Source organism: Callospermophilus lateralis, chromosome 13 (genome assembly GCF_048772815.1).
Source record: "Callospermophilus lateralis isolate mCalLat2 chromosome 13, mCalLat2.hap1, whole genome shotgun sequence".
Taxonomy (NCBI): domain Eukaryota; kingdom Metazoa; phylum Chordata; class Mammalia; order Rodentia; family Sciuridae; genus Callospermophilus; species Callospermophilus lateralis.
Window position 1 is genome coordinate 17,879,452 of NC_135317.1, and position 14,186 is coordinate 17,893,637.

General features: G+C 43.3%; 1 protein-coding gene across 8 annotated transcripts in view; it reads left to right on the plus strand.

The window, feature by feature from the left end:
* Positions 1 to 1,380: 1,380 nt before the first annotated feature.
* Zmynd11 (zinc finger MYND-type containing 11) overlaps positions 1,381 to 14,186 on the plus strand; it is a 91,119-nt gene continuing 78,313 nt past the window's right edge. For 2 of the 8 annotated variants that reach the window (XM_076832066.2, XM_076832072.1), the window contains exon 1: positions 1,381 to 1,512. The gene's annotated coding sequence lies outside the window, so the exon portion shown is untranslated. The other 6 variants (XM_076832073.1, XM_076832068.1, XM_076832069.1 and 3 more) reach the window with 6 other exon arrangements.

Here is a 14,186-nt window from a genome sequence, read left to right on the forward strand (position 1 = left end):
AAAATCTGATGCCTACAAAATATAACTGGAGAAGAAAATGTGGAATTACACAGTCATCTCTTTCCTAAAAGGTAAGCTTCCTTTTATACATAAATGCCATATTTGTGTTGTGACAGTGGTCCCTTCACCTTCTGACTATAGCCCTCATTGCTCTAAGGTTTATTTAAAAAAAAAAAAAAGTTTTTTTTTTTTTTTCTCTCTCTTTTTCCCTCTCCCCCTCCCTAACAAGATTAGGGAGACAGTGTTCTTTTCTTCCCCTTGTTAATTGCCCTTGAACACACCCACCACAGGAAGGAGATGCTAGCTGAGGATCTGGGAAGTGAATATCTCCCAAATTAACAAGTGAATCTTAACATGCCAGCAAGGTGCCCTGGGACCCCCTATCAGAGCACACCTGGGATGTAACCCTTGAAGAGTTCCTTTAAAACCCCCTATCCCTCCTGATCAGGAGAGTCACAACCTTTGGGATAGGAGTGTTTCTCCTTTGCTGGCAAAGCAATAAACTTTCCTTTATTTTTTCCTCAAAACTGTGTCCTCGTTATTAAATAGTCATTGATTGGCATTGGGGATAGGGACCGAGCTCTTGGTTACAGTGTGGTCTCTGAGAAACAGAGAACTACGAAGAACTTTATCTTATAGATAAAGTAACAGACTTTATTTCTAAAAGGTGATGCACTATAAAAAGTGATCGTTAAAATTCCTTGTTTAGCAAACAGGTATGACTAGAATTTTTTTCTGACAGTCAACCCCTGGATTGAAATTTTAATGGCAAACACTTATTCTTTAAATGAATTAAAGTTATTTTGTGATGTTCTTTGAAATAGCAAAACAACAATCTGAGATGTATGTATCGGAACCAGGGCTAAGAGTTTGAAAGAGTGCCTATTTGACAGGTATACATCAGAGATCTATTCAACACCACCCATTTCTAAGTTCTTCAAGACCAGCTATGAAAGCAGATTGATAAACTGGGTAAGAAACCCCAAATTTCTAGGACAGTCTCTCTCCAGTGATTTCAGGTACATATGTCCAGAGAAAATGAGAATAAATTTTCCCTCCTCAACTCCTAGCGGAGAAAGGTCATTAGGGACATAGATGGAATCTATATGCGCACTTATCTGAGACTGTTTTGCAATAAGCCACTGATAACTTAAGGTCTCTTCCCTGGTTAGGTCTAGAATCACTCACTACAGTAAGAGAGTCTCCTTCTCACAAATTTGTAGTGCTCTTGCCAAATCGATAACGGGTGGTCCCCGTTTCTTTTGGAAGTCCTGTTTCTGTGTATGGAAAGAGGAACTTGGACATCCTCGCGATAGACATTGGAGCTGCCTTACCAGTTCTGCCAACACGGGAGTTGGTGCTTCTCCAGCCTTTGCAATCCGCCCCCGCAGACCGCGGAGCAGGTCCGTGCCACTCACACGCGGCGCTGGCCGGGAGCGGCCCAGCCGAACAATGCTGCCCTCGTGTCTGAGCGCTCGATGCGCACCGCTCAGGGCTCGAGCGCGCCTGCACGTACGTAGCTTTCACGTGTGTATTGATATGGAGTTCGTGTGTGGATACATGAGAATATGCTGAAACTAATTTTGGATAGAGGCGCCGAAGACAGGACCAGGGAAGGTAGGAGCGGGCGTGCACCGGCCCCGGCCTTGGGCGGGAGGCGGACGCGAGCCGGGCCGGCCGCGCGCAAGTCCAGCGCCCGCCACTAGAGCCCCCCGCGCGCGGCCGGCCCAGCCCAGGCCCTCTCGCCCGGCCCGGCCGCCGGAGACTCCGCCAGACACAATAAACTCGGAGCGGGAGCCGGAGCGGGAGCGGGGCCGCGGGCGGGCGGGCCTGGGGCCCGCAGCGACGAGCCGCTGCCCGCTCTGCTGCGCCATGTGAGCGGCTACCGCGCAGGGACGCCAACTTTCCCGGGCGCCCGCCCGGCCCCGCGCTGCCCGCAGGCCCCGTGCCGCCCGGCCTGGCCCCGCCGCGGCCCCCGGGATCCCGCAGGCCCGCGGCTCGGCGAGGAGACGCAGTAAGTGCGCGCGCGGGCCTCGCCCTCGGCCCTCCCGCGCTCCGCCGGCCGCGGCGCCTTCCCGGCCCCGCGCGCCCCGGCGCCGGCTGGGCAGGGCCGTCAATATGGCGCCCCTCGAGCCCCGAGCCCTCCGCGCCGACCCGGCGGCGGGGCCGGGCGGGGGGAGCCGGGAGGAGGGCGGAGGCCGGCGGGGAGGAGGAGGCGGCGGCCTGCGCGTCCCCCCCGCCCCCCGCGCCCGTCGCCGGCTCAGGCCCGAGAGGCGCCGGGCGGCGGGAAGAAGGCGGCACCGAGGGGAGGGCCTGGCGCGGCTGCGGAGCCGGAGCATAATGGTGGGGAAGCGCGGCGGCGGCGGGGCGGCGGGGCGGCGGGGCGGCGGGGCGGCGGGGCGGCGGGGCGGCGGGGCGGCGGGGCGGCGGGCGGGCGGAGGCGGCCGAGGCGCGGCGGCCCGCGCGGGAGCCTGCGGGGCCGCGGCCTCTGAGCGCCAGCGGATGCTCGCCCCGCGGTGGGCCCGCCGCCCGGGGGCTCTGCGGCGCGGGGCCTGCGGGGCCGGCGTGTCCCGCCCGCCCGAGGCGCACTGGCCAAGGCGGCGGCGGAGGCCCGGGAGGAGTGCGCGGGGCCTGCGCGGGCCGGGAAGCCGCGGCGTCGCGTGAGCGCCGCCCCCCGGGCCCCGCGCCGCCCGCCCGGCCAGGCCTCCCGGGCCCTGCGCGGTGGCCGTCGGCGGGGAACGCGAGCAGGGCCGGAGGGACGCGAGCTTCGTGTGCGAGCCGGACGGCAGCGGGGCAGGGCCGTGCCGAGGCCCGCGCAGGCTCCGCCGGCCCTCGGCGGCCGCGGTGACCCGGGAGGGAGGCCGCAGGCGCCTCAACAGGTCCTCCCGGGCCTGGGGCACTGTGCTCAGGCTTCGCCGCCCTCCTCGCGCCCAGAGCCCCAGAGGGAATCTGCGGTGGACGCGGCTGGGATGGGGAGGCCCCCGGTGGCGCGGGACCCGAACTTTCACTTGCACGGCTCCCTCACGCTCTTTCCGGGCCGAGCCGAGGGGCGCCTGCCGTGTGCCCGCGGTACCCAGCGTCGTTGGCGGTGTGCCTGCGGGACCCGGTGTCGCTCCAGGGGTGTCTGCAGTACCGGGTGTCTTCTAGTGTGTGCTCACAGTACTCATCGCCCTGAGCAGTGCCCTGTGTGATGTGCACACGCTATCCGGTGTCGTGTGAGATAGATGCCCTAGTGCCTGGTATCATGTACTGTGTGGACACAGTATATTTGCACGCTGTGTCCAGTGTCATAGACAGTGTGCACAGTATCCGGTGTGTTCCACAGGGTATGCACATTACGCGGCTTCCTATAGAGTGTGCACAATATCTATCCCGTGTCGTGTGTAGCTTACACAGTATCCTTGTCACTACAGTGTGCAGTACAGTAACTCATGTCCGTGTGTACGCAGTACCTGGTGTCATGCTTCTGTACATAGGACATGGTGTACTGCAGGAGTACCCAGATAGCCCATTCAGGGAAAGGCATCCCTAGGCAATAGGGAGGACAAGGGTTTGGGTTTTTAGGGACCACCTCACTCCCAAGGACTTAGGTCTCAGGTCCTCTCTGCTCACCTGGAAGTTCTGCTTCCTGCAGTAAGCTGTGTTGCATGGAGGCAGTAGTAGTAAAAATAATTTAATTGGTTGAAAGTCAGAAAGTAAATATTTACTTTGTTTAAAATTGAGAAATGTCTTAGTAATTATGGGATGCATACCCTTTTAAGATTTGGAGGTCATTGATTCTAATTAATGGTGGGAAGTTATCAGAAAGATAGTATTTGGTTGTATTTGAGTTTAAAAGTTTGTTTTCTGGTAGGCAAGATCACTTGTAATTTTTCAAGTAGGAGATAAAACATGGATTTCTGCACAGGCTATTACTCTTCTTGTCTTTGGTTGATTACATTGTATCAGTATTTTGTTTAACTCTTCTAATCTTCAGGCTAGAGAATGGAAGATCATGGGTATAATTGTCATAGAATGCCAGTATTTTTCTTGCTTAACTTTGATTAGAAGGATTTCTATATTTTACATGGTACCTTTTTCTATATTGTTCATGTGAAAACTGAACCCCCTTTTTACATTTTCTAAGTTGAGCAATTTATTTTTGCTTTTAACATTTAGAAGGTGTTTAAACAAACATACATGTATGTGCTTCCAGCTTTACAAAGAAAAATCAATTAAGGTGTAAAAATGGAGCTCTTTAGTTCATGCTGAATCTTCCTAGGGTATCATTATGTTGGACCTGAGAGAGGATGTCATTTTGCATGTTTCAGCAAGTGACATATGTTTATTTGAACTCTTACCCTTTTGTAACCCTTCCTCCTTTTTTCTTTAGGGTGGTTCAGATGGGGTATAATAGAGGCATTTATATTCTCCAGGCTTACTTTATTGAAGAAATTATTTGAGCTAAGAATTTAACATTTTTAACAAAAGTATAATATGCTTCTCTAACAGTGCTTACTTAAAGCCCCAACCCTCTGGCATCAGATTTTCATTACTTTAGTTGGCCCTCAGTTGAATTCTACATGGAGAACATGATTACATTTAAGCAAAGAGGCTGTATCTTGAAAAAAACTTAAGGAGAAAATGGACAGTGATAATTAATCTTACAATGGCTAAATACTTTTCACTGTTTAAAAATCTTCACTTGGATTAAACATTGAATTTTTTCCTGGGTTGATTAGTTTGGGGGCTTTGTTTTGCTTTGGCTTGGTAGTTAGAGAGGTAGCATATAGCAAAATGTATGAGAGCACAGACTGTGAGGCCCAGTGGCTTGTGTTTGAATCTCACCTCTGTCATTCTCTAGGAAAGTGATCTTAGGCAAATTACAACTTGCTAGGTTTACCTGTATGGAAAGGAGGGATGACAGAAATTGCACTACCCTCACAGGGTTGTGGAGGGGTTTCTATGAGTACTTGAAACAATGAGTGGCTCTTAATAAGAATGACAAGGATAGGTTAACACTAGTTGAGTCCCTTATTATTATGCATTATTTTCGTGTGATTTAAGAAATACAGGTCCTCACCAATAGTTCTCAGTTCCTGAGCTAGACTTTCTTGTGTTCCCAGTGAAATTCTAAGCTTGAGTGATTCTAGGTTGGACAAAACTTGGTATCTTCTGTCTTCTTGAGCTCTTTTTAAAGTATTTATTCTGTTTTCTTTCTTTCTTTTATTTATTTTTTAGTTGTAGATGGAGAGAATACTTTATTTTCCTTTTTTTTTTTTTTTTTGCAGTGCTGAGGATGAACCCAGTGCCTCATCCGTGCTCGGCAAGTGCTCTACCACTGAGCCACAACCCCACTCCTACTCTGTTTTCTTTATTCTGGTACAAGTAAGCCTATGTAGATTGCATACCCCATCTGTAGTTTTAAAAAGCTTTCAGTACGTAAGTTGTCCCCTGGAACTGGTAGTTTTGGCATTCAGATCAAGTACCATGTACTTTCGCATGAGAACTCAGATGCCCACAGTACTGGTTTCAATGAAATTCACAGATACTCTGAAACCTCATTTGTCAGTGATTTGAATTTTTGTTTCCACAATAGAAGTTATATGCAGAGTTTTCTATGTTTTAGTTTTTATTTTGTTTTGTTGCTGCTTTTCTTCTCTTAGTGTGGCTTTCTCTGTCTTTCATTCAAGTCATACAAAGATCAGAAAAAGAATAAAACAGTCTGCCATATACAGAAGAAGTGCTCACAGTGGCTTTTAAGTCAGTTTCCATTCAAGGCAATAGTAGTTAAGTTAGTGTGGAAGGAATGCCTGGCAGTGTGGTGTGCTCACCTACACCTCTTGTTCAACTAATATAGCCTGGGAGCTCTGCTTTTTTTCCTTCTTTTGGGGCCGTGGGGAGGGTACTGAGGATTGAACTCAGGGGCACTCAACCACTGAGCCACATTCCCCAGCCCTAATTTGTATTTTTTTTTTTTTTTTTTTTTTTTAAGAGACAGGTCTCACTGAGTTGCTTAGCACCTCACTTTTGCTGAGGCTGGCTTTGAACTCGTGATCCTCCTGCCTCAGTCTCCTGAGCTGCTGGGATTACAGGCATGCGCCACCATGCCTAGCCTGCTTTTTTCCCCCTTTAGGTAGAAAGTTGGAGAATAAATGTTTGTTATACTCATCAGAACTTGTTTATCTGAAACAAGTTTAACCATTTTTTCTTGTATCATTACTTCTTACTCTTTCTTAAATAATACAAATGACTAAATACACTGAGTGAGAGTTCTTATTTTAACCGTTGATTTTGAAATTAATATTTTTATTTTTTTCATATCTGTCATCTGTCCCAAACTGCTTCAAGTTATTTCTTTTATATTTGCTTGAAGCAGATAAGCTGAATAGAAAATTCTACTTGCCACCTCTTCTTGTGCTTATTTGGGGAACTAATTCCTCACCTGTATTTTCTCCTAGGTATTTGGAGCTTTATTTCTACCATCATTTTTCACATAGTAACTTTCAGTTGTCTTCTTGTGTTGCCAGCTGTCAGATTTCAGAACCGGTGTAGCTCTGCTTTGGTGCAGTGACTCTGTGTGGGTGTGAGGGACCTGGAGGGTTCCTCAGCTTGTCAGTCTTCTGCCTTCCTTGGTCTTGATTTTCCAGATGTGTTGGTGTCACCATTTTGTAGCATAATGAGAACCATGATGCTAGAGTGTGTCTGCCATGTCTCAGCCTCTGTGCAGCTATCCACCTGCACCTGCGTGTGCACATCAAAGAAAAGTGGACAGAATAGGTGTTTTGAGAGAGAATGTGATCTATATAAGAAAGATTTGATAAGAGATAAATGAGTGGAATGAAGATAATGGGAGAGAGATAAGAATCTAAACCTAAATAGTCCAATAGAACAGTGTTTTTGGATAATCATAGCTTTGCCATAGTTTCAAAACATGGAGAAATGAGTTACTTCTTTAAGGGGGAAGGAGGGAAGGGAGAGATAGACAGATATGTTACTGGTTTTTCCACTTAGAAAATTCTTTAAAAATTTCTCTTACAAAATGCAATACAAGATTTAATACCAAAAGTACATAAAAATGCAAAAAAAAAAGTCTATAAAATATAATATTTGTTTGGAAAATTGAAAAAAAATTTTGTTTAGTCCATTACATATTTGAGTAGAGATATTTTATAAATATTAGATACTTAATTCAACAGATAATTTAATTAGACATTTAATCTTTCATTTTATTATTTATTTATTTATTTTGATACTGGGAACACTTTAGCTAAGTTGTTGAAGGTCTCCTGAAGTTAACTGAGACTGGCCTTGAACTTGTGATCCTCATCCTCCCTAGTTGGGATTACAGGTGTGTGCCACTGTGCCTGGCTTAGGTTTCTTTAAAGGAAACTTAGCATATAGGAAAATATTTTCATAATAAAAGGCAGGGTAAGATCTTTTAGCATGTGTTCAGTATGTTAGTAGTAGAAATATCTTATGTGAATGAGTGATTTAAAAGTAACACTATCAAGTCATTGTAAAGTTGTAGTTGCTTTGTGTGTGTGGAGCTCATAAGTGTCACAGTGTTTTCTTTCTAACTGACTAAAATTTGACTGACTTTATATAAGGCATTAAAAACTGGAAATGCCAAAGGTAATGAAGTACTGTTTATCAGAATTTCTAAGGGACCACAATAGACTCTTATCTATTTGTTCTTCAGAAATGAGAAGAATGAGTACACAGATCAGTTTATTTTGTGTGTGAGTTGCTGGAGACTTGTACCTTAAGTGTTTTAAAATTTATTTTTTATTAACAAGTCAATATTTTATTAGGTAAATTAGTTTTGTTTTAGATAAATACTTTGCAGTTCAAATTACTCCATTGTTAATCTGTTTCATAAGATCATGTTAACATATTGTATTTTGTTGCAAGTAGAAAATGTGCAATTTTAGTGTCTTTACTTCACTTATTAATACATTGCTATTTATTGAAACTTTGCCAGATGCTTGCTAGGTGTTGAGGAGAAAAAGAGAAGAGGGTTCCTGTCTTTGTAGAGTTTAGTTTTGAGTGACAGTTCCTGAAGCCAGTGCAGGAAAGTATAGCAGTGAAGTCAGCCCGGTGCTACAGAACTCTGTACAAGTTAATATACATAGTATTTACAATTACTTGTGAAGTCTTACTGCTGAGGATTTAAAATTTGCTTTAATTTGTAGCTTTGCAATTGACTATATTAACCATCTGTAGTTTTTAAAAGCAGGTTTATTCTGATGAGTACTTTTTTACACTACTCTTTTGAAAGTAGAGCTGTAGTAAATGTCAAGCCTATTATGTTCTCCAGATAGGTGAAAGGTAGACCCATTTAAAGTTTCAGTGTATATTGTTTTTACTTTGGTCTGCTTGTATATTAAGTAAAATTGAAGTATAATTTAAAAAATGAAATATCTTTCCTAATTTAAGCATTAGCCATGTGACCAGATTTATACAAATATAATAAATATTTTATAAGTATTTATTAAATGTGTGTGTTATATATAATTATTGTTATTAGTGGGTGCTGGGGATAGAATCAGGGTCTTGTACATGCTAAGCAAACACTTTACCACTGAGCTACATCTGCAGCGCTTATGCAGATATTTTTAAATGGATTTCTATTGAGAGCTTGTCACATAGTATTAACTCTCATATCTGGGATTAAAAATCCTACTTAAAAACCAGGAAGATACTGTAATCTACTGCAGGAGAATTGGACTTGCATTTTAATGTGCTGTGTGTTCTAGGGTGCTCTGCAGGTCTACTCTGTAAGCAACTTGAGGAAATCGAGTTGCCTTGGCTGCCCCGACTTGTCCAGCACTTTTTGTGCTAAGGCAGTTCAAATATTCCATACAGTCCCCACAAAAGCATCATTATGGAAGCATTATCATAATAATTTCACAGTAAGAAAACAGACTTCAAAGAGTTAAGTTGCTGCTGCCCAGAGTCACATGACATAATCAAACTGGCTGAAATTCAAGTGTATGAGTACCAAACCTATCATCAATTATTCCTCTGTCTCCCTAAGAGCCATAAACTCCTTGAATCTTTGAACTGATATGCCTGCATCTTCCCAATGTACTTTATAAATCTACAAAAGTATGTAAGATTAACAAAATGTAAAGCTGTGATCACTTTACTTGCAAAAGCAGGAGGTGGAAAGAAATATTAGAAAACTGTTACTCAGAACATTTCATAAATTTCTGGTTAATTCCAGTTTCACAGTTAAAGACAGTTTGTAATCTCAGGACAGCATAGTTAATTGGCTCATTTTCTTTCTGTTGCTATGGCAGTTTACATTATGAAGATAACTTGGCTCAGGCTTAGGGGCAGCAGGTCGGGGTTACTTATAATCTCCATTTCGATGTGAATGTATAGGAGAATGTTAGAAAATGTTTAGAAGAAATTCCAACACTGCAGAATTCTTGCTGTCTTGGAAAGGCAGAGTCATTGTCTGGAGGAATCTATTAACAGTCCCTCTGCTGGGTGAGTTCAATTTGGATTGAAATAGCTAGTTTTTGGAAAGCTGGACTAAGTGCTAAGGCTTCAGATTTCTGCAGGGTATGTACGGTCATTCAGAATAGAATAGCAGAGTTTCATGTGAAGCCTCTGTGCTGAGAGGAGGGGCTCAGTTAAGGTGCAGTTTCCACAGATGCAGGTCATCCGAGCAGTCATGGGTGGTGATGTTGCAGTGGTGTATTAAACATGGTCTTCTCATTTATTAGCTAGGGTAAGGACTTTTCAAAGAAGCTCTGAGTGAAGGCTAGTCATGAGAAAGCTTTCTAAACTTGAAAGCTATTATGAATTGTTCAGTTTTTTTTTTGTGTTTTTTTTTTTGTTTTTTAATCTCAAAGCAGCATCTGAGAAGTGCTATTTGGGAGAGCAAGTCCTTAATTTTCTACTGAATTTTGACATGGAGGATTCCCCAATTAATATAAAATATACCTATTTTAACTGCCCACTTTTTACAGCAGAAAAAATAAGAATATTTTTTGGGGGGAGGACAGTATTAATCATTAGAGATATCTTTTTTTTTAAAAAAAATTTTTAGAGGCTAGAAAGTCTAAAGTAATTTTTAATTGCTTTAATTAATACTAAATTAATTTAAATATTTAGCACTTTTTTAAATGTGTTTAGAAACATCAAATTTAGCTGGGTATGGTGGTGCATGCCTGTAATCTCAATGACTTAGGAGGCTGAGTCAGGAGAATTGCAAGTTCAAAGCCAGCCTCAGAAGTTTAGCAAGGCCCTAAGCAACTTAGGGAGACTCTGTCTTCAGATTAATTAATTAATTAAATAAAGAGCTGGGGCTTTAGCTTAGTGGTTCAGTGCCCCTGAGTTCAACCCTTGGTATATTAAAAAAAAAAAAAAAAAAAAGGAAAGGAAAGGAAAAGTACTCATCAAATTTAATATCATAAACTATAAAAATATCTGAGGTATTTGTTTTAAAATTCCTATACATTTTACCAGTCTATACATATATATACAAATACAAATGTACAGATATACATACAAATATAATCTTAAAAAGTCTCTCACTTCTGATCAATATTCAGATGAGAAACTGCCATGTAAATCATTTGAAAGTTAAATTTTATTTTTTTAGTATTGTTCAATGCAACTGGTTTTAGACTGAGTTACTTCCAGGTAAATTGAAAGTTATTCAGCTATCCAATATAGACTTTCTCTTGGCTCATTTGTATATTTTTTTCTTGGCTCACTTATTGATGAAAATGTATGTCTTGTTTATGGTAGTATTAGAACTATACTACTATGTATTATACTAGCATTTGTTCTTTTAATAAGCTCTTTGAGATTTTAGATGACAGTGCTATAAAACTCACATTAGGAATCAAGAATGATTTAGCATACTTATTCTGTGTCGTGGCTGAACATCTGAAGTCAACCTGCCTGTATATTTACACATGTACAGAAACATTAAATCAGAATCTCTAAATTCCACATTTTTTAAAAACATTTCAAGTTAAAAATTTTTATTAAGTAGAGAATGGTATATGCAACTTTAAAAACATTTCTTTTGGAAAAACTTATAGAAAATCATATATCATAGGACCTTTAGTTTTGAACATCAGAAATTTTCTCTGAAGAGTCCAACCTCCTAGGGCTATAGCTCAGTGGTGGAGAGTGTTTAGCATGTAGGAGGTCCTGGGTGCAGTCCCCAGTGGTGGTAGTGGTCAGATCCATGATGTTTCCTAAAGGAAGAGAATAATCAGAATGACCTAAAAAAGAAATACATCCCTTAAAAAAGCCTAAAGTCATTTCAGGTTTCTGCTGCATGCTATTGTATTGCCACTGTACTGGTTCTAGGAAAGTATTGTCCAAGGTTTGATGTTCCCGGTGATCTTGAAAACAGCTGGAGCTACAGGTTCCTGCATGTGGTGAGGCAGATGGCAGGCAGGAGGTCAGCTGCCATCCAGTTGGAGTGTTCCAGTGATTTGACTAGCATTGGTGTTCCTCATAATCTTGATAGGGTGCAGAAAAACAAGCTGTCCCTAGACAGTGGGGCAAACCCTCTCGGGGTCACCTCTTCCATTGATAGACCGCAGGAGAAAGCTTCTCATCTCCCTCTGGCTCTCTGGCTGGCACCCTCCGCATCCCGGGCCTTTGTGTGGACTTCAGGTGATTTAGTGCCATTTCTGCATCTGAATGGCCACAGATGACTTTAAGGCTCTGAGCCCAGTGCCACAGGAGCATGGTGTACCTTTTGCTCTAGGAAAAGGTTCATCCCTGAGCCCAGAGCCAGCTGCTCCAGCCACGGCTAGGGGGCTGCTCTCCCTCCCCAGGGACTGCATTTCTCACACAGGCGTTTGGGGGCTTCCCAGGGGTTCCCAGGACCCAGGCAGTGCCTAGTAATTTACACAGATTTTTCTGATTCATAATCTCCTGACAGTTCTACAAAAGGCAAGGTACATGGCAGATGACTTTTAAAGGAGGACCCGCACTGCTGATGCCTGTGGTCAGCAGGGTCTGAGCCAGCTGGTTTGCTCTTCACTCTTCGGGGACTGTATGCAGCCTGGTGGCTGGGTCCCTGCTGGCATAAGTGTTCCTGCTGCCCCAGCTACATCTTGCAGGAAAGCATGAGGGTTCCCTGTGGTTTTAAAGGGAGTAGTCATATTTTCTTAAATATCCATAATTTTCAGTTTTAGATTGTCAGATACATTCAACAATTATCTTCTTAATTGCTGCTGTTAGACTTGGATTTGAAGAGATTATTCTTTAAAAATTGGAACTTGGAATAATTGAGATTATTCTTTAAAAATGTGGAAAGCTCTAAATGGGTAATGCTGTTGGAGTCAGTGTTTGCTCTTAAGCAGAAGCAGCATTTCCTAGAATGGTCCTGCATGTCATAAATAATGGGAAGGGAAGACAATCTGAAGTCTGAGTCACAGAATGTAATTGACTTGGAAAAATTGGAATTCTAATTTTAAAAAAGGCTAAACTGACAACTGGCCACTCCAATCTCTGATCTCTGTCTCATCAGTTCAGTGAGATCACAGGCTGCTTTTAGACTCTCTGTCCTGCCCTGTGCCCTGGAACGTGCTGCCAGGCAGTAGCCAGAGATGAATGAAAGGCTCTGCACATTGGTTTTCCTTCCCTCAGGGATTATGGTTCTTTCAGAACATTTTAGAATCCATTCTGGTCTCACTTTCTAGTTATCTCCCACTGGTCCCTGAATTTAGCTTACTTCATCCAATCATCTTATTTATTCTTTCAGCTATTTTTTTTGAATGCACAATTAGCACTGGTATATTAAAAAATTGCTTAGTATTCAATTTAAAGTTTGTGGGCACTTGAGGTTCTTGTCACGGTTCATCTTCTCCATTTTATTGCCATCATCCCACAGATTTGATCTTTCAGTTTAACTTATATATCGTTTAAATTTTGCCTCAACAGTTCTTACTCTGCTATTGCCTCTATTATAATTTAAGCTTTACCTTTATAATTATCTTTTCATCTCCTTGATCTGAGAACACTGACTTTAAAATACCTAGGAAAGTGTTACAGGTCAAGTAGTTGGGTCACATTAAATGCAGAGTGAGCCAAAAGAATTAGCTCCTTGTCTTTGCAGTGCCTGTATAGTGAGGGCAGAATGCAGGGTCTGGGTGAATTTAACCTCAGCAGTATCCTTGCTCACAGCTTGGTAGAAAAACAACTATGGAGCCAGTTAGTACCACCGCAGGTCCTGGAAACCAGCATGTGTGGTCAGCTGGTCCAGGGATGCTCTCTTAGGTCCCTCTTCTGCTTCTACAATGGCTTCCTTCAACTTCCTTTGTGTTCTTCACACCTTTCTCCCCATCTCTCATTTTTGGGGCCAGCTCCAGTCACTTTTCAGGAGGAGAAAAGCTGTCACAGGGCAGCAGCATACCTTAACCCTGACTGCATGCACACCTGTACCCCATCCTCTTCACCTGTTATTCTTGTCACCTGTATTCCAGAGCATTCCCCCGGGCTCTCTGCTGTTTGACTCTTGTCCTCTTCTCTACCCATTTCTCAGGTTTTCTTTTCTCTCCTCAGACTCTTTCCTCTCTAAACACTCATCAAAAGAATGGTCTTTGACTATTTTCTGTACTTCACTCATTTCTCACTGCCTGCCACCATGAGGTTGTTGAAATTGCTCTGGGTAGTTACCTGGGAGCTCCACCCCTCTCCCTTCTCATTGACCCCTCCCTGAAACACTCCTTTTGAGTTCATTCCTGTAGTGCTGCTCTGCTTTGCTTTGCTTTGTAACCTTTTGGCTGCTTTTGTGTTTGCATAGAAGAATCCTATTCTGTACCTGGAATTAAATGTGAAGGGCCTCTGTGGTCTGCCCTGGCACCATGTTCTTTATTCCATGTGCCTTCAGAATCTCGTTCTGTTATGAGTTTCAGCTACCACCAACATGATAATTTTTATAGCAGCTAAGATGTTTTCAGCTGCAACATACAGAAAACCTTCACTCAGATGGGCAATGAGCATGACACACACTTCATATCTCATGTTACTGGAAGTCCAGAGATAAGATGGAATCCAGGTAATACTGTCACAGCTCAGAGGACCACACATTCATTCTGCCACTCTCAGCATCAGCTTTATTCTAAGGCTGGTTCCCTCATGGTTGCATGTGGTCACATCTGTTTTGGGCATCACATCTAGAGCCAGTGACATTCAGAGGAGAAGGATCATTTTTAGAAGAT